Source organism: Pristis pectinata, chromosome 6 (genome assembly GCF_009764475.1).
Source record: "Pristis pectinata isolate sPriPec2 chromosome 6, sPriPec2.1.pri, whole genome shotgun sequence".
Lineage (NCBI taxonomy): Eukaryota > Metazoa > Chordata > Chondrichthyes > Rhinopristiformes > Pristidae > Pristis > Pristis pectinata.
The window spans coordinates 61,348,948-61,368,338 of record NC_067410.1 but is presented as its reverse complement, the minus strand read 5'-3'; positions in this window follow the sequence as shown (position 1 = coordinate 61,368,338).

Below are 19,391 nucleotides of genomic sequence, written 5' to 3'. Positions count from 1 at the left end.
TATGCATACTGGCTAAAAATGGAGCTACCTAGGACAGAACATAGAACATAGAACACTACAGCACAGTAAAGGCCCATCGGCCCACAATGTTGTGCCGATATTTTATCCTGCTCTAAGATCTATCCAACCCGTCCCTCCCACATAGCTCCCCATTTCTCTATCATTCATGTGTCTATCTAAGAGTCTCTTACATGTCCCTAATGTATCTGCCCCCACAACCTCTGCAGGCAGTGCGTTCCACGCATCCACCACTCTCTGTGTAAAAAAACTTACCCCTGACATCCCCCTTATACCTTCCTCCAGTCACTTTAAAATTATGTCCCCTCGTGTTAGCCATAGTTGCCCTGGGAAAAAGCCTCTGACTGTCCACTCGATCTATGCCTCTTATCATCTTGTACACCTCATCATCTTGTACATCTCCATCAAGTCAACTCTCGTCCTCCTCTCCAAAGAGAAAAGTGAAATGTTCCCATTTCTCACCCTTATAGGTTTCGACTCTTCAAATGCTCATCGAGATTTATTTTTAAATGTATTGAGTAATTCTGCCTCCACCACACATTCAGGCAGTTGGTTCCAGACCCTTGATAGTTCGATTTAAAAAAATACACAAAACCTATCTGCCAAGGAAAATACAGTAATATGCTGATAACCCAACATTCAATTGTTCAAAAATCCCGAGGGTTCAGCATCTGCCTCACTGTTGCCCTGTTTCCCAAGATCTCTTTAAACACACTGGGGACCTGCTTCACAAGGTCCCTTTAAACATACCAGAGCCCCATTTCCTATGCTTCCTTTAAACATGCCCAGTTCAATTGGAAACTTTTTATAATGCTGTGTACCATCTAAAAAATTGTAAATTAAATGTGTAGCAACACACAAAGTGCTGGAGGACCTCGGTGGGTCAGGCAGCATCTATAGAGGGAAATGGACAGTCAACGTTTTGGGTCGAGACCCTTCATTAAGAAGTGTGTTGGGGTATTAATAGGAGTAACATCAAATAATCTGGAATATCTGCTAGTCCCACACCTCCAAAGTCAGGAGGGTGCCAGGTTATTGGAGTTCTATTGTAGATCTCTTCTCTTCCACCTGTTCTGCCCTCACTTAATTTTATGTTCAATGCATTGGAGCTGCTGGCCACAGGCATTCTAAATGCTGGATACTGGGCCTCACTTAAATTAGAACCACATTTGCCTTGCACCCCAGGGCAGTTTGTCAGCAAAGCAGATTTGAATGTCAGGCTTCTGTGTCATCAGTGGCCCAGGATAGGTTTTGAATCGCAAGGGTAACCTGATTTAGAGATAATGGATGAAGGGGAATTTTTCACAGAAATTACAGAAGGAGGACTTTCAACCCATTGTATCTCTGCCTATTAAAAAAGATCTATCTGATCTTTTTCAATCCCACTTTCCTGCACCTGTCTATAGACCTGCGGCTTATGACTCTTCAAGTACACAGCAAATACTGTTTAATTGATGTCCGTAGGGGAATGCTGCCGGCTGGCACATTCCAGACTGCAGGAGTACGTGCTGAGGGACGCACTGAAGCTGGGTGCAGCCAACACAAAGGCTCGGTGGGGAAGGACTACAGTTTAGGGTTCTTCTGCCACTGGAGAGGGAGGGGCGGGGGCAGTCTAGAAAGCCCCTAAATATTGTAAGTACGGGACCGGGTAGCTTCCAGGGAGCCACACGTGTGGCATCGGTGCTTTCTTCATATATATATAAAAAGATAACACTAATGAATGATCTGTACAAGAATGTAAAGGCTTGCACTGTTTTGTAATTGTATATAGTTTGTCTTTTATTAGAATAAAGTTTATTTTGAATTTAAAAAAGTACTGTTTAATTGTGATGACGCAATTGCAATTGCAGCTGTTTAGTTTCTGCCTGTGCCATCCTTTCAGGCCCTGAATCCCAGACCCCCTACCTTTCTTCACCTCTCTTCTTGTCCTTCTCTAAATCTATACCCATTGGTTTCTGACCCCTCTACCAAAGGAAACAGCCCCTTCCTATTTACTCTCTCTGGTCTTCTCATAACTTTATGCACCTCAATTAAGTCTCCCCTCCAGAGGGAACAATTGCATCTTATCCACCCTTTTCTCAGGGCTACAATTTTCAGGTCCTGGCAGCCGCTTCGTAAGTTTTCTCTGCGCACTGTCCAGTACAATCACTCTTGTAACATGGTGACCAGAGCTGTATGGAGTGCTTGTGCTGCTTTCTTACCTGCTCCCTACTTAGACAAAATTGTGTACCAGAGTCTTTACCATCCTACAGCAGGCAGTCTGTCAGACGAGATACCTGCAGTAAAAATATTAGAATTAAAGAGTTGTGCAGCACAGAAGCAGGCCCTTCAGCCCACCGTGTCCATGCCACCTGCTGTACCTACCTCTACCAATCTCCCTTACCCAACTTTGCTCTGTCACCTTTCATGCCTTGGAGATCCTTGTCTCGATGCTTCTTAAACATTGTGAGAGTACCTGCTTCCACCACCTCTTCAGGCAGCGCGTTCCAGACTCCAAACACCCTCCGTGTGAAAAAATTCCATCTCAGGTCTCTTCTAAACCTTCTACCTCTCACCTTAAACCTATGCCTTCTTGTTTTAGATGCCCCATCATGAGAAAAAGATTTTTACTATCTCCTCTGTCTATTCCCTTCATTATTTTATATTATCTATCAGGTCACCCCTCAGCTCCAAGGAAAACAAACTCAGCCCATCCAGTATCTCTTTATAACTGTAAGGCTCTAATCCAGGCAATGTCCTGGTGAATCTCCTCTGCACTCTGTCCATTGCAATCATATCCTTCCTACAGTGTGGCCACCAGAACTGCACACACTACTTCATAAGTAAATAATTAAATATACAGTGAATTCAGGAAGCATGTATTTAGAACATAGAATTTCTTAAATTCACAGCCCCTTCTCTAACCAGAATCCCACCCAAAAGCACATGTGTCAACAGTGTGGTCATTATCTCCAAAGTAAATCATAAACATACAACCAAGGTAGGAGTTCCATTAAATGGGCTGGGGATAATAACCTAAATAGCGATGATCTTTTCTAAAAAGAAAGCATGAGCCAACTTGTTTGGAAGCATTCTCGTTGCTAGCTCAGGAAGGTTGTATTTCAAATTCTGTACTGTATTTGAAGTTTGTAACCTACATTGGCATTCTACAGTACTGTATGGAGGGAGGGCTGCAATATCAGAGGTATTGTCCTTCAAGTGAGTTTGAACCAAAGCCCTGTCTACATTTTTCAAAATTTTATACACACACCAAAAAGTTCTGGGAGTTCTTTTGGCCAAAGTTTGAAATGCAATCACACAACTAATGCCAGATATCAAAAAAAACAAAGCTGAATTAATCATTTGGAAGCAGAAGACTGCAGATGCTGGAATCTGGAGCAATAAATAAAATGCTGAGGAACTCAGTGGGTCAGACTGATGAAGGGTCTTGACTCAAAATGTCGACGGTCTGTTTCCTTCCACAGACGTTGCCTGACCGCTGAAATCCTCCAGCATCGTGTTTGTTGCTCCTACTTAAGTATTTGCCTCATTCTTGGTTGGGGGACCACTACTGATTTCCATAACTGTAGTTTTTTTTAAAACTTTTAGTAAATACAAAACCTAGAGGTACAATAAAACTTCAATAATCCAGCATGATTGTGACTTGGATGGTGCCGGATTGACAGATTTTCTGGACTATTGGATGTTATTCCAATTAATACCCCCACAGACTTTAGGTGTTTTGTAATAATATAATAAATTTTCCAGTGAACTGGGTAAGTTCAAAGAGAGTGTGGGAAATGGGACTCTGGTCAGTTTAAATGGAGTGTGGGAACTAGGGCCCCACTGAGTTGAAAGAGAGTGCAGGAACCAGGGCCCCCATGAGTTGAGAGGGAGCATGACAAACATCATCTGGTAGGCCAGTTGCTGAACCATCAGGATTTCCGAATAGTCTGTTAACAGATTATTGTAGCTTTACTGTAGTTGTTCTATTCCTGTTAAAACAGAAAGATTGATAGGAAATTTAGTTGAGGTTGAAGTAGAAAAGACAAACTTTTATCAATGCACCATAAAAAGCAGCCTATCTGGATGCGTCACAGCTTGGTATGGCAACTGCTCTGCCCGGGACCACAAGGAACTGCAGAGTTGTGGGCACAGCCCAGCACATCACGGAAACCAGCCTCCCCTCCATGGACTCTGTCTATACCTCTCACTGCCTTGGTGAAGCAGCCAGCATAATCAAAGACCCCACCCACCCAGGTCATTCTCTCTTCTCCCCTCTCCCATCAGATAGAAGATACAGGATCCTGAGAGCACATACCACCAGACTCAAGGGCAGCTTCTATCCCACTGTTATAAGACTGTTGAATGGTTCCTTTATACGATCCAATGGACTTTTGACCTCACAATCTACCTTGTTATGACTTTGCACCTTCTTGTCCACCTGCACTCCACTTCCTCTGTAGCTGTGAAACTTTACTCTGTATTCTGTTATTGGTTTTACCCTGTACTAATGCACTGTGTAATGAATTGATTTGTAGGAACAGTATGCAAGATAAGTTTTTCACTGCACCTCGGTACAAGTGACAATAATAAACCAATACCAATTTAAAATTATGATGGAGTGAATATGTGGAGAATGATTCCACTGGGAGGAGAATCAGTAACCAGAAGCCAGAGATTTGAGATAATTAGCAAAAAGGAAAACAAGGAAGAATTATAGTGGGTTGTAATGATCTGGAATGCACTTCCGTAAAGCGACGTGGAATTAGATAATAGCAAACAAAAGGAAGTAGGTACATAGTTAGAAAGGAAAATAGTTCAGAACTTAGGCAAAAGAATTGGAATTGGAATTGGATTATTATTTCACATGTACTAAGGTACAGTGAAAAACTTTATTTTACATGCCATCCATACAGATCATTTCATTACAACAGTGCTTTGAGGTAAATGGGTTGAAATGAATGGTTCTTTGAAAGACCAGCACCAATACAATGAACCAAACTTTCACCTTCTTTGTTGTATGAAGAGGAGCTCATGTTTATAAGTTTGACACAGGACAATGTCAGAGGAAAACAATGGAAGTGGAGCCGAAGTTGGTGCAGCTTGACAGAGATGTCACAACAATTAACAGCAGGCTTTTAAATAAGGGGAGAGAGCTGGAAGGGAGGAGGAATTTAGGGAAGGAACTCAAGAAGAAGGAAGAGGGGAATGGGCGAAAGAATCTGAGAGTTTTGAGAAGAAGAAGTGTGTCCTCAGAAGCTTAGTGATAGATCAAACAACCCCACTTAGAACAGACTTGTTCAACTTAGATCAGAGGCTCGCAAACTTTTCTTTGTTGCAAACCCTCTTCCTGATTTACCAGCTGCCAACAGATGGCTCACAATAGTGATGTTATAACTCTTTAAATGCCAGTTATTATTATTGCTCAGCTCTCTCCCTCAGCCAGCTGACAAGCTGACAAATCATTATTGCTCAGGCCACATCTGGAGTATTGTGTACAGTTCTGCTCGCCACATTACAGGAAGGATGTGGTGGCATTAGAAAGAGTACAGAAGAGATCAACCAAGATGTTGTCTGGAATGGAGGGCTTTAGTTACAAGGAGAGATTGGATAGACTGGGTCTGCTCTCACGGGAATGGAGGAGGCTGAAGGACGACTTTATAGAGGTTTATGAGGGGCATAGAAAGAGTAGATTGTCAGGGTATTTTTCCCATGGTTGGAGGGTCTAAAATTAAAGGGCACAGGTTTAAGGTGAGGACAGAAAAAATTAAAGGAGATCTGAGGGGTAGGTTTTCACACAGAGTGGTGGGTATATGGAACAAGCTGCCAGAGGAGGTGATTGAGGCAGCTACAATTACAACAGTTAAAAGGTACTTGGACAGGAAATGCATAGAAGGATAAAGGCCCGATGCAGGCCAATGGGATTAGTATAGATAGGCATCACCATCGGCATGGACAAGTTGGATTGAAGGGCCTGCTTCTGTGCTGTATAGCCCTATGACTCTACGATCCTGCCTGTAGGCTCATTCCTCTTATCTGTCCAGCTCCCTGCTCAGTCATTTGGGAAGGGAATGCCTCTAATAGGGTGGAGACAAGAGAATGAGAATCAAAATACCACAGATGCTGGAAGTCTGTAAGAAATTCAGAATGAGTCCGTCAAAGGGTGCTTAGAAGTCCAGGCATCATCTGCAGAGAGGAATAAACTAAGTCATTACGGCTGATGATCTTACATCAGAACTGGTCAGTTCTGACACAAAATGGAAAGGCTGGTTATCTGAAATTATTGTAATCATTGTTGAGTCCTAAGGCTTTCATATGCCTGGTCAGAAGGTGAGGTGTTGTTCCTCCAGCATTGTAATGGTGTAGGAGACCAAAATAGAAGTCAGAGTAGGAGTGGTTGCAGAATTAAAATGACCAAACTACATCCCCCATTACTGGGCCTGGGGATTCTTTATTCTTTCTTGATAAAGTTATACCTCATTTCTCTCCTCTAGATCAAAGTTACTCTCACTTGCCTGTAACTTCTGAGCAACTGTCCAAAACCCACCAACCATCTCCTAGCCTCCCTCAGTCACCTGATCACCCCCATTCCTAATTTTCCACTTTACCCCTCTCCCCCTGCCCATCTGCCTAAAGTTCACCTTAACTCTACTCCCACCCTCCGCCTGACTCTCTTCCAAACATCTGCCCCGAACCACTCCCCACTCCTCAAATGCCAGACCTTTTCATGATGATCCCCCCCCCCCCACAACCATTTCCCTGATCCTGTCTCTCACCTCCCAGCCTACCCCTAGCAGCCACTCTCTGTCACCCTCTCACCAGGTACTAAACTTCTCCTACACACCCCCTGAGGTTTCTCATACACCGCCATGGTAACAATTTCCCCTAACTAATTGCAATGACAATTCTTCACAGCCCCAACTCTACTAGGTATACTAGTTTCATTCATTAGAATTCTAACTATGCCATTGGCTAAAGTGTTGCATTTTTACATTTGTTTTATGGTTATTCATTTCTTATTGGATTAGTTTTTGCAGCCATGGCAACAGAAACGTTTTTTTCTCTCTACTGTGATACTGCAGTCATCATCAACATTAGTGTAGGGCAAATCAGGTCCAAGAACAGCTGCTGTGGCCTGATAGAGTAAAGGCACCATATGGTGTATTATTGAACTACGTAACCCTGGGTCACCCCTTGGTCTGCGCTAAGCTCAGCCGTGGCACCAAGTTTCCATGTTGCCTAGAGTTGCCAACGTTGGGAGAATTCCTGGAGGTTTTGTCAGATGATGTCCCACTTTCAAATACCACTCACAGCTTAGCTCTGGTACTTTTAGATCCTTAAAGTAAATGGAAAGCACACCATTACTTCATACCTTTAATTACTGGAGAACTGAGGATAATCCTTGCAAGCTGGCAACACAGGTTTGAAGCAATGTTTACATTCTCCATCTACTATCATTTATTTATTAATTTGTTATGTTTTCATTTGTCTGTATACCTTAGTGTGTCTGACACAAAACCACAGCTCTCAGCCCCACACTGACACAGAACAATGAGCCAGCTCCTGCCCAACACAGGAGGCTCTACCACTCTGTCAGGAGCTTTGAAACTGCTCACACATAATGTCTAATGTGCATAAGCTATAGAAAATGGTCTTGTCTAACGCTTTGATGTATGAAAGGGGTGTGAAAGAGCAGAAACTAAAAGGGCAGATGTCTGTATTGTTCTCTTTCAGAACATCCCAGCAAACTAGCTTGACAGGTCAGGCAAGTGTGTGTCACTGTGGTTAGATCTTAGTTTAAAAACACATTCTTTTGCTTCAATTCAGCAAGTAAACTCCAGCATTATTACTCTAGCAACGTAAACAGAATGTTGTTTTAAACCCTTGCTTCTGCAAAAGCACACAAGAACACATGCACGACACACGTGGGCATGTAGATGTGTACATACACACAATTTCATTTGTGTATGATCTCACCTATATTTCTGGGCAATTCTACTGTCAATTAGGTCTGGAATCCTGAATAGTGAGAGTAATTGGGGTTGATTATACCCACATGATTTGCTAGTGACTCTCCTCCACTCATTACTTCTCGCAGGTGAAATAACACACCCTTTATCAGGAGATATTGTTGTTTCAAATTTTAGTCAGCTTGCTGTAACAACATCAGAGAAGATAGAAGAGAAAATAGTAGACAAAATTGTCTAACAATAATCAGAGAGGGGATTTCAAACACCCTAACATTAAGTAGGAGATTAACAGATGAAGGGCAGAATTCTGAAGTGAATTTTACACAGTGTGTATCGAGCCCAACAGGACATGTGGTGGTACTGGACACAAGTTCAGGGACTGAATCAGGGAAAATGGGAAGAGTGTTAATGAGGGAGCATTTTGAGGCAGCAATGATAATTCTTAGTAATGGCAAAGGACAAAGATAGAGCAGGAATAAGACAAGCTTAAGACAAATTTTAATAGCCTGAGAAATGTTTCAGCACAAGCGGATCAGAAGCAGTTCCATGAACGTAAATTAGTGCAGGGCAGTGGGAAGCATTCAAGGTTAGATCAGATACATTCCCTTTAGATCTTCATGGAATCCAAAAAATATGTAGGGCAGGATAAAGGGGAATCTTGTGACAGATATTGAGAGTCCAACGTTGCAGAAATCTTGGAGAGATATGAATGGTGAAGGGGTAAAATTAAAGACGAAATTTGGAGGATACATGAGAAAATATTGGCAGGTAAAATCAAGGAATGTGTGTTCACATATTCCTGAAGGGGCAGGATAGATGGAAAAAGAATTGAGCACGACGTATGGAATTCTTGCCCTTATAAGTCTTGGCATGGAATCTCAGAACAAGGAGGTCACGCAAGAACTGTGTGAAACATTAGCAAGACCACCGATAGAGTAATGTGCACAGTTCTTGTCACCACACAACAGGAAGGATGCGCTAGAACTGGACAAGAGTGCAGACGAAATTTACAAGGATGTTGCCAGGGGTGGGAAATTATAATAATGAAGAAAGACAAGCTAGGTTGGAATTGTTCTCTTTGGAACAAAGGGCACTGCAAAGAGTTTCAACTGAGGTGTATAAAATTTTGAGAAAGCTCAACAGGGTGATTAAGAAAGACGTACTTCCTTTATCAGAGAGAACAATAACCAGGAGACAAAGATGTAAGTTCATCGGTGAAATGGACAGAGAGAAGTTGTGGATTTTCTGCCCCTCCAATGAGTAGTGAAGATCTGGAGGAATAAATCCTCATCACGTTTCCAAAGTACAGGGAGGCCACTTGAAGAGCCCGAACGTACAAGAATCGGAAAGCAAGATTAAACTAATGAGCCCATCCTGTAAACAGGTCCACCCCAGGATATGGTAATGTTCTGTTCCTATGGACCATTCATAACCCAAACTGTTCACAAGTTGGAAATGTGGCCGTGAACCAAACTCCTCCACGGCAGAAGATACCTGTAGCAGCAGCTAGCAAATCCGTCCCACGAGTCTCCCAAGTGCTTGTTCATATGTACAGGCAGTACGTAAGTTGGGCATTCATAACCTGGGAACGACCTGTACTGATGATACACAGCTCACGCTCATTACTATGTTCTCAACCCCTCCAATGCCTCTGATTTGTTGTACTGCATGACTGACAACCAATATTAGATAAGCAGAGCTTTCCTCCATTTAAGTATTTTGAATAATACAGAATTATACCAAATTTGTAGAACAGAAACAGGACATTCGATCCAACAGATCCAGTGTTTACTCTACAGACAAGCCTTCAAGCCATATTTTTCCATTCCAGTCTCCCTCATGTACCTAACCCCAGATTCTCCCATCAAACCACCCAGTGTGTGTGCAACATAGGGTAGTTTGGTTCGCGGCCGCATTTCCAACTTGTGAACTGTTTGGGTTACGAATGTTTCATAGGAATGGAACATTGTCGTATCCTGTGGTGGACCTGTTCACATGATGGACTCGTTAGTTTAATCTTGCTTTCCAATTCTTGAAGGTTAGGGGTCTTCAAGTGGCCTCCGTGCACTTTGGAAATATCCTCATATCACTAAGGCAATTATACTTCAAAAGTACAGTAGCCACTGGGAAGGACTTTGAGACATCCTGAGATCATGAAAAGTGCTGCTCTAATACAAGCTTTTATTAATATGAGAAATAACAACACTTAAATGGCAAATATTTTGCTACACTATCAAATTTCAGCACACAGCAGTCTGTAACTGAGGAAACTATTTGATTTATATCAGTGAATGTGAACAAGATACTTTATTACTGTGAGGAATTGAAGTATCATGTTGTAGAACACTGGCTGATGAGTGTAATATCGTTTCTGGTGAGAGGCTTCTGGACTGATGTTTCTGAGAATTAATGTCCCAAGTAATTGTCCTCAGTTCCTGACTCAAGGTCTGCTCCCTGGCCATAATTATATCCCTCCCTCTGCCCATGGTCAGAGACTAAACTAGCCCTTGGCAAATAAAGCATCCTATTTTTCTGTGAACTGTCCTTGCAACAGTATATCCTCACCATCTTCAACTCTGCAAAAATCTCCATTATATCCCCAGTCTCTTCCCCTTTCTCAATCCTTCTGCTGCTGAATCCTCAACCGTACCTTTCCTCATAGAACGTTACAGCACAGTACAGGCCCTTCAGCCCACGATGTTGTGCCAACATTTTCTCCTGCTCTGAGATCTATCTAACCCTTCCCTCCCACATAGTCCCCTATTTCTCCAGCATTCATTTGTCTATCTAAGAGTCTCTTAAAAGTCCCTAATGTATCTGCCCCCACAACATCTGCCGGCAGTGCATTCCACGCACCCACCACTCTCTGTGTAAAAAAAGTACCTCTGACATCCCCCCATACCTTCCTCCAATCACCTTAAAATTATGCCCCCTCGTGTTAGCCATTTTCACCCTGGGAAAACGTCTCTGACTGTCCAGTCGATCAATGCTTTTTATCATCTTGTACACCTCTATCAAGTCACCTCTCATCCTCCTTTGCTCCAAAGAGAAAAGCCCTGGCTCGTTCAACCTAAGACAACACCTGCTGACAATTTCCTAACTTGCATAAAACCACAAATCCATTGTTGTCACCACGATCCCTGAATTCAAAGAAGATGTCAAGCACAGATTTACACGCACACAGGACTGCTGACACTTTCCATCAAATTCAGGAAAAATATTGGGGACAAGATAAAGACCTGTCCATGTCCTTCGCTGATTAAAAACCTGCTGGGGAGAGCTGAACACAGTGGGTTGCAGAGGATGCACGAAATGATAACAAATTGAGAAACCCTCTTGTTATTATATGTGCCTCCAGTCCAACCAGAAGATATAATGTTTGAGGTTGCTGATGGATTGCCCTATTTTGTTGCTGGCAATTGGATCTCTCTCTGTGGAAGCATTCCCCTCCCAGACATACAGTACTCCATAATAGAGTTAAGAACTTGCATAGAGGATAGTCCTTATCCTAAAGCTGCCACTCAATGGTTTGACGCTACAGTACTGCAAGATGTAGACAAGATGACAGCTTCAGATGAAACTGGAACTGGTCACAGGTCTGTTGAGTTTATTTGCTGAGAGGACTACTATTTTTGTGTGAAGACTTCAAGACAATGTGGGTGAAGTCAATGGCTCCCCGCACAATCCTGTCAAATCAACATGGACACAGTCCCTGCCAGTGGAAAAGGAGATGAACCTGGCTCTCAGTCAGAGAGCATCTGTGACCTCCCTGACACAGCACTGTACTCCAAGTTGAGATAATCTTGCTGGTGTCCCCAGCACCAGTCGAGAAAGAAGTATAAGTGAAGAAATTTATTGATGCAGTCATCTTAACAACCTTCTAGTGGCATGTGCCAGATCTCAGTTCAGATCTTCTGAGAGAAGCAATGTTTCAACAAACACTTCTCTGCACTTAGGTGAACATTGGAGACCTACCTCCCAACAGGAAAACATCTGCTGCTGAATACCCTTCTCTACCCTTTCAATCAGATTCCCCTGCTCTGCAGGTTGACACATTGTCCCTCTCAAATGGATGATCAGCAATGCAGCAAATGAATATAGCTGAAAAAATCCAAACTCAGCCACAATATTTTCTGAAGATTTTAGAAATATTTAACTCTCCTGCAAATTAGAACAACCCACCCTCTCTCTGCTCAACCATCCACAAACTTGCAAATCAGTGAGAATCCCTTTACATGAGGGATGGCATCCTTGTGGCTGATAACTCCACATTCTCTGTGTGCCAAGCACCCCAGTTTGCTAACTTGAGTGTGGCATGCTCTATGCTCCAACCAATTAACTCTTCCCAAAAATCACCCCTCACCTCACTACTCATGCAAAAAGTTGCAATCAAATCGCGAGTCATTGTTGACTTGTTGGCTGTCAAGGAGCCCAATTTGTGACCCCTATTTCTTCACAATTCAGGATTCTAAGAACAGATGTCAATGACTCTTCTCTGAACCCTGGTTTCTCACTACCTAGAAACGGCTTATGAAGCCATGATGTGGATAGTCCAGAGCTCCAAAGTGTCTCCACACACTTATTTTGGTATAATTAAATAATTCAACTTACTACCTTTGGTACTTTGCAAAGTCTATATTAAATTTAAACTGCTGCTGTCATTGTTTCTAATTTGTTAATACAATTCATTCTGTAATTTCTGGGCTAACCCATTTACCATCCTACGACTTTGACATCATCTGCAAATATGATGTTTAACACCTCAGTTCGTCTTTCCCCTGCATCACCCACCTCCCCAGCCCACATCACACCCAACACAACTCCTCTGTCCAGTACAGGTTGCACTTACAGTAACTTTCAGTCAATTTCTTCCCCATGGTCAAGATGTACCAAGGAACCCTGCAACTTAACCTTAACAAAAAGCCTTTTGCAATGTCACATGAATTTTGGAAGTACAGTGAAGTATTTCAACTGTTCCCTTGGATAGTTGCACTTTCGTTATGTTAAGTAACAAATAAAGACAGAGGGGTTTGTGATTGCTAGAGTGCATTAAATGACTCAGCGTTCACAGTGATGCTGCAGTGATGATCTGTGACAAAGAATGCCTCCCTCCCATTCATTTTTTGTGTCAACTCCGCTGCACTATTTTTGAATAGGTGGTCAGGTGGACTACTTCTCTCCTCCTGAAGAATAAATCCCCAAGTGTGGCTTCCTTCACTCTGCTTTAGCAAGCCAGTTCCTGATCCTCTCGACTTTGAGGACTGGTAAAAGCATGATAAACGGGTTGAAGCGCCTTTTGAATCTTTGATGCCTTTCAGAGAGCTTTCAGAAATTTGTGTTCCTTTTCTAACACCCTTGTTCATTTGTCAGCAAGCCTTTAAACTTGACCAATCTCTAAACTTCATATTGGGTCAACTTTTTACTTCTATCATTAGCATGCTCCCCTGGACACTTGCACCAGTCCCGGGAGTTATGCGAATGAATCATTGGATCTGAGCAGCACATTTCAGTCTGGGCACATCTCAGAATTGCCTTTGACCATTAATGGTGTTATTATACCTGTACTAGAAAGGATAGGCTTGTGGTTAATTGCAGTCAGAACAGCCTGCCAGCACCCACTGTCTAGACCCACACAAAAGAAGGATAACAATCCCATTCATACACTGCCTTGACACTTTGAATGGTGTTTCGGCAGTTCAAACACCGAATTGCCTTTGCAACCAGCACTTGTTTCTTTCTGTACAATCTCAATGGATTTCAAGGTGGGATAACAGCCAGCAACAAAAGTACACCTCAAGGCCCATCACCAACCAACCCCTCCCCCCAAAAAAAAACCTGATCCATCGTTGAATAGCTGATGTCTATCTCCTTGTATCTATTCCATCAAGTGCCCTTATCATTTTAAACCCCAATTGTAGATTAAATCAAGACCTTCCAAATTAAAGAAAAATGCAAGAAAATACACTCAGGAAAGTACAAGCCATGTTTTTGCATCTTTATCACATAACCTATTAAACCCTTGTTATCAACAGAAGATGCTGGAAAAATTCAGCAGATCAGGCTGTATCTTTGGGAAGAGAAACAGAGGTAATGTTTCAGGTCAAAGACCCTTCGTCGGAACTGGGAAAGAGATTAAAAAAATCATTAAGATGCAGGGTGAGTAGAGGAGGGGATATCATTGACAGGGTAAAACCAGGGTGACCCGTGGGGATAAACTGTAAACAAGCTCATTGAGTGAATGGGAGAAGTTAGAGAGTGAGACCATAGACAAAAGAACAGAGACAAAAGACTGCGGGAGCTGTGAAATCCTAGCTGTGTGTCCTATCCAGATGCATCACAGCTCGGTATAGCAACTGCTCTCCCCGAGACCACAAGAAACTGCAGAGAGTTGTGGGCACAGCTCAGCACATCACAGACTGTCCACACTTCTCACTGCCTCGATAAAGCAGTCAACATAATCAAAGATCCCGGGCATTCTCTATTCTCCCCCCTCCCATCCAGCAGAAGATACTAAAGCCTGAAAGCACGTACCACCAGGCTCAAGAACTGCTTCTATCTTGCTGTTATAAGACTCTTAAACGGTCCTCTAGTGCAACAACATGGACTCTTGACCCCACAATCTACCTCGTTATGGCCTTGTACCTTATTGTCTGCCTGCACTGCATTTTCTATGTAACTTTATTCTGCATTCTGTTTTTAAGACATTTAAGAGATACCTTTATTAGTCACATGTACATCAAAACGCACAGTGAAATGCATCTTTTGCGTTGTGTTCTGGGGGCAGCCCGCAAGTGTCGCCACGCTTCCGGCGCCAACGTAGCATGCCCACAACTTCCTAACCTGTACCTCTTTGGAATGTGGGAGGAAACCAGAGCACCCAGAGGAAACCCACGCAGACACGGGGAGAACATACAAACTCCTTACAGACAGTGGCCAGATTTGAACCTGGGTCGCTGGCACTGTAAAGCATTATGCTAACCGCTACACTACCATGTCTGGTCTAGTCGGGAGGCCTTGTACTACCTCAATGTACTGTTGTAATGAAATGATCTGTATGAATGGCAATATCTTGCAGGTTTGTGGGTGGTTGCGTGGAGAGAGGGTGGTTGTCCTAAATTGTGGTGTTTGCTATTTTCAGAAATGTTAAATGTTTCATGTTACATGTTACACAGACAAAGGAGCTTAATCGTCCACTCGATAGCTATATCATTTCACTCTATTTAGGGTACTGCATTCAGTTCTTGGCACTGCAGGTACATCCTCAGCAGCAGTGTCCAGAACTGAATGTAGCACCCTTAAATGCCTCCATCTCTTTGCTCTTAGACTTTTACGATTAGGGAAATATTCAATTTTGCCTCTTCCAGATCACTTCACTCTTACCCTTTTGAACTCCATCGATCACAGTCGGAAAATTGTCAGACCTTTTTGTAATGTCCTGCTCCCACCAACACTACACATTGTACTTTGCAACCGTCATCTACAGACTTTGATACTCAACTCAATATTCCTTGATCCCCAATACTGAGGAATACCAAGTAAAACTGAGGCTACAGATGGCTTGCTCTGTGTAAACCTTTAGTTTGTAATTCAGGGAAAACCACTTGGCTCATCCAGCAATCAGATTACAGCCTTTTTATATCTGGCATCCAACTCCCAGTCAATCAAAATCAATGTTAAAGTGTTCCACCACTTTTTGTGAATAATCTCTCTGCGGAATTTTATCAAACATCATCTATTAGTTTGCATAGACAACATCCATAGACATCCGCCTGTCAGTAGTGAAATCCTGCGAAGAAAATTTAACTAGGCTAGTCAGGCCTTGCCTTTGAAGGTCCATGTTGTTTCTCTCTGATCACTTCAAACGTGATCAGGTGCTCAATCTCTCTGAAGAATCTCCAGCACCATTGGGCACAAGCTAAGGGTTTACAGTGTGAGCCAGTTGAGTCAGTGCTGAGTGCCAGCGATAGATGGAACGACATTGGGAAGATGTCATGCCTTAGGAAATTTACCAAGGTGCCAACTGTAAAGCAGCACGGTAGTGTAGTGGTTAGCATAACGCTATTACAGCGCCAGTGACCTGGGTTCAATTCTGCTGCTGTCTGTAAGGAGTTTGTACGTTCTCCCTGTGTCTGTGTGGGTTTCCTCCAGGTGCTCCGGTTTCCTCCCACATTCCAAAGATGTGCAGATTAGGAGCTGTGGGCATGCAATGTTGACGCCAGAAGAGTGGTGACACTTGCGGGCTGCCCCCAGCACATTCTCAGTATTGCAAAAAGACACATTTCACTGTGTGTTTCGATGTACATTTGACTAATAAATAAATATCTTATCTTAATTACTGAAATGACAGAGAAAAATCACCTCAGATGGGCTCTGTGCTGAAAATATTCTGCCACTAGAGCTGCTTTGAATGCACTTGAATACATGTACATGTGACTAATAAGGATATCTTAAATAAAGAAAGAAATTGAGAGAAAAGAAAGGAAAGAGAGAAAGAAGGAGAGAAAGGAAGGAAGGAAGGATGTTTGTTTGTTCTCTGGATGTCCCAAAGCCTAAGAAATGCTTCAAAGTGTCATCACTGTTGTAAGAAATGTAGCAGCTAATCACCCACAAATAGCAATGTCCAGACAAACTGCACTGGTGTTATTGATTAAGAGATAAATTTGGCCAGGATTATACCAATATGATGAGTACATCTGCTCCTCTTTGAAACTCTTAGAGTGTCATTTATCCAGCTGCAGTTTTTTTTAAAATTATCATTCACTCAACAAAACTGGTTGTTAATGCTTCGCCCTTGTCTTTCACAATCATATGCTGGGCCCCACCCCCATGGAGGGTGGGATGTTTTTGGAGCCTCGTCCTCTTGCTAGTCATTTGGTTGCCCACCACCATTCATGAACTGATGCGGTAGGTCTACAGAGCTTTGATCTTATTTGCTAACTCCCCGATTACTTCACTCTGCCTGTCACATGCCACTTTTGTTACAGCTCTGTGTTGCAGCTTTACCAAGTTGGCTGTTCATTTTTAGGTATACCTCATGCTGCTCTCAGCATGCCCTTCTGCACTCCTCATTACAGCAGGATTGATCCTCTTGCTGACAGCAATGGCAGAGCAAGGGCTGTTCTGGACCATGAGGTTATAGATTGTGGAGGTATACATTTCTGCTGCTGCTAATGGCCTACAGTGCCTCATGGATACTGTTCTGAGTCTATCCCATTTAGCCTTATTGTAGTGCCACTCAAAGCAATGAAGGGTCTTCTCAGTGCAAATAGAGGACATTATCTCCACAGGATTTTGTATTCATCACTCTTACCAATGTTGCAAGAGACAGATGCATCTGCCACAGTTAGATTGGTGAGGACAGGGTCAAGTAGGTTTAGTCCTCATGTTGGTTTGCCCACTACCTGCCAAAGACCCAGTCTGTCTGTCCTCCAGGATTCAGCCAACTCAGTCAGTGGTGGTGCTACCAAACGATTTTGGGTGACAGACATTGAAGGCCCCATCCAAGCTTGCTACTTTCAGTGCTTCTTCCAAGTTCTGTTCAACATGGAGGAGCACTGATTCATCAGCTGAGAGAGGATATGAGGTGGTAATCAAGAGGAGATTTCCTTGCACGTTTCACCTAGTACTCTGAGACTTCATGGAGTCAGTGATGAGGATTCCCAGGGCCACTCCCTTCCAGCTGTACATCACCATGCCATCACCTCTGCTGATGGAAATATGACCTTAGATTGACAATAAGAATCAACAGCAAAGGACTAAATTCAACAAATAGTTTCTTTGAACTCCATTAGATGTCGATTTATTCCTCAGATAATCACAAGGATAATTATTTGTTTCATAACTTTGTTCTCCTCTTTTGCTGGAACTTTAGTTATGGAAGAATTGATAGTCTGATTACCAGACTGACACATGAATGCACCTCCCATATCTGTAACCAGCCTTGTACTAGTTGACAGATTGGTTAATGGGACCAGGGTGTGAATTCAGTCTCTTGTGACTCAAGATTCAGAAATTCAACCACTAAACCAATGTCGCCTTGTGGAATTTAATTAATTCCAACACCAGGGTTGATAATCGTGATTTGTAAAGAAACCTTGGCCTGTACCTGCGTTAATGGAGGATAATGATTGTATTCTCACATAATATGTTCTAAGATAACACTTCTATTATGCTCAAAATAACCTGAGGGTAATGACTTGGAATATGCTGCCATCAATACCCATGGTGAAAGCAGCTGACAGCTGGTCCAATGTGGATAATGCAGGAATGTTATTGGGATTACAGACAGAGCAATTACAGACATTTGTCTTTTGTAACGGAGCACCAGCCACTCAGGAACTACAAGGGACAGTGAAAATATCACCTGCGCTATTGAACATACAACAGTACAGCACAGGAACAGGCCTTTTGGCCCACGATGTCTGTGCCGATCATGATACCAAGTTAAATAAATCCCTTCTGGCTGTACATGGTCCATATCCCTCACAATCCCTTCATATTCATGTGTCTGTCTAAAAGCCTCTTAAAGACCACTATCATATCTATTTCCACCATCACACCTGGCAGCACGTTCCAGGCACCCACTTCTCTCTGTGTAAAAAACTTGCCCCGCACATCTCCTTCAAACTTTCCCCCTCTTACCTTAAAGCTACGCCCTCAAGTATTTGACATTTCTACCCTGGGAAACAGATTCTGACTGTCTGCCCTATTTACACCTCCCATAATTTTATAAACCTCTATCAGGTTTCCCCTTACCTCTGACTCTCCAGAGAAAACTACCCAAGTTTGTCCAATCTCTCTTTATAGCTAATGCTATCTAATTCAGGCAACATCCTGGTTGACCTCTTCTGCACCCTCCACAGCCTCCACATTCTTCCTGTAATAGGGCGACCAGAACTACACACGGTAGTCCATGTGTGGCCTAACGTCTTTATACAGCTGCTACCTGACTTCCTAACTCTTGTTGCTGGAAACAGAACTCATCATCTACCTATTCCTTCTCTGCCTCAATGATATAAAGAAACATAAGAGGTAAAAGATGACAGAGATAAATTCAGCACTCTAATTTGAGATGCAGAGGTAAACTAATGAATTAATTCTAACTGTTCTTTTAAGTTTCTGCCACTCTCAATCGTGGGGTAAAGATAGGGAATGGCAAATATGAGACTTAGGAGAGAGAAGAGACAAAAATATACATTTATCACTTAAGTAGGCATGTTTTACCTCTACCTCCACATATGAAGGTGATCTGGACTTTCTCCACATCATAGACTTGATTGTAGTAAGATAAATTGGTAAATTGTTTATTATTGTCATATGTACTGAGGTACAGTGAAAAATTTGTTTTGTGTGCCATCCATACAGATCATTTCATCACATCAGTAGATCGAGGTAGTACAAGGGAAAAGCAATAACAGAATG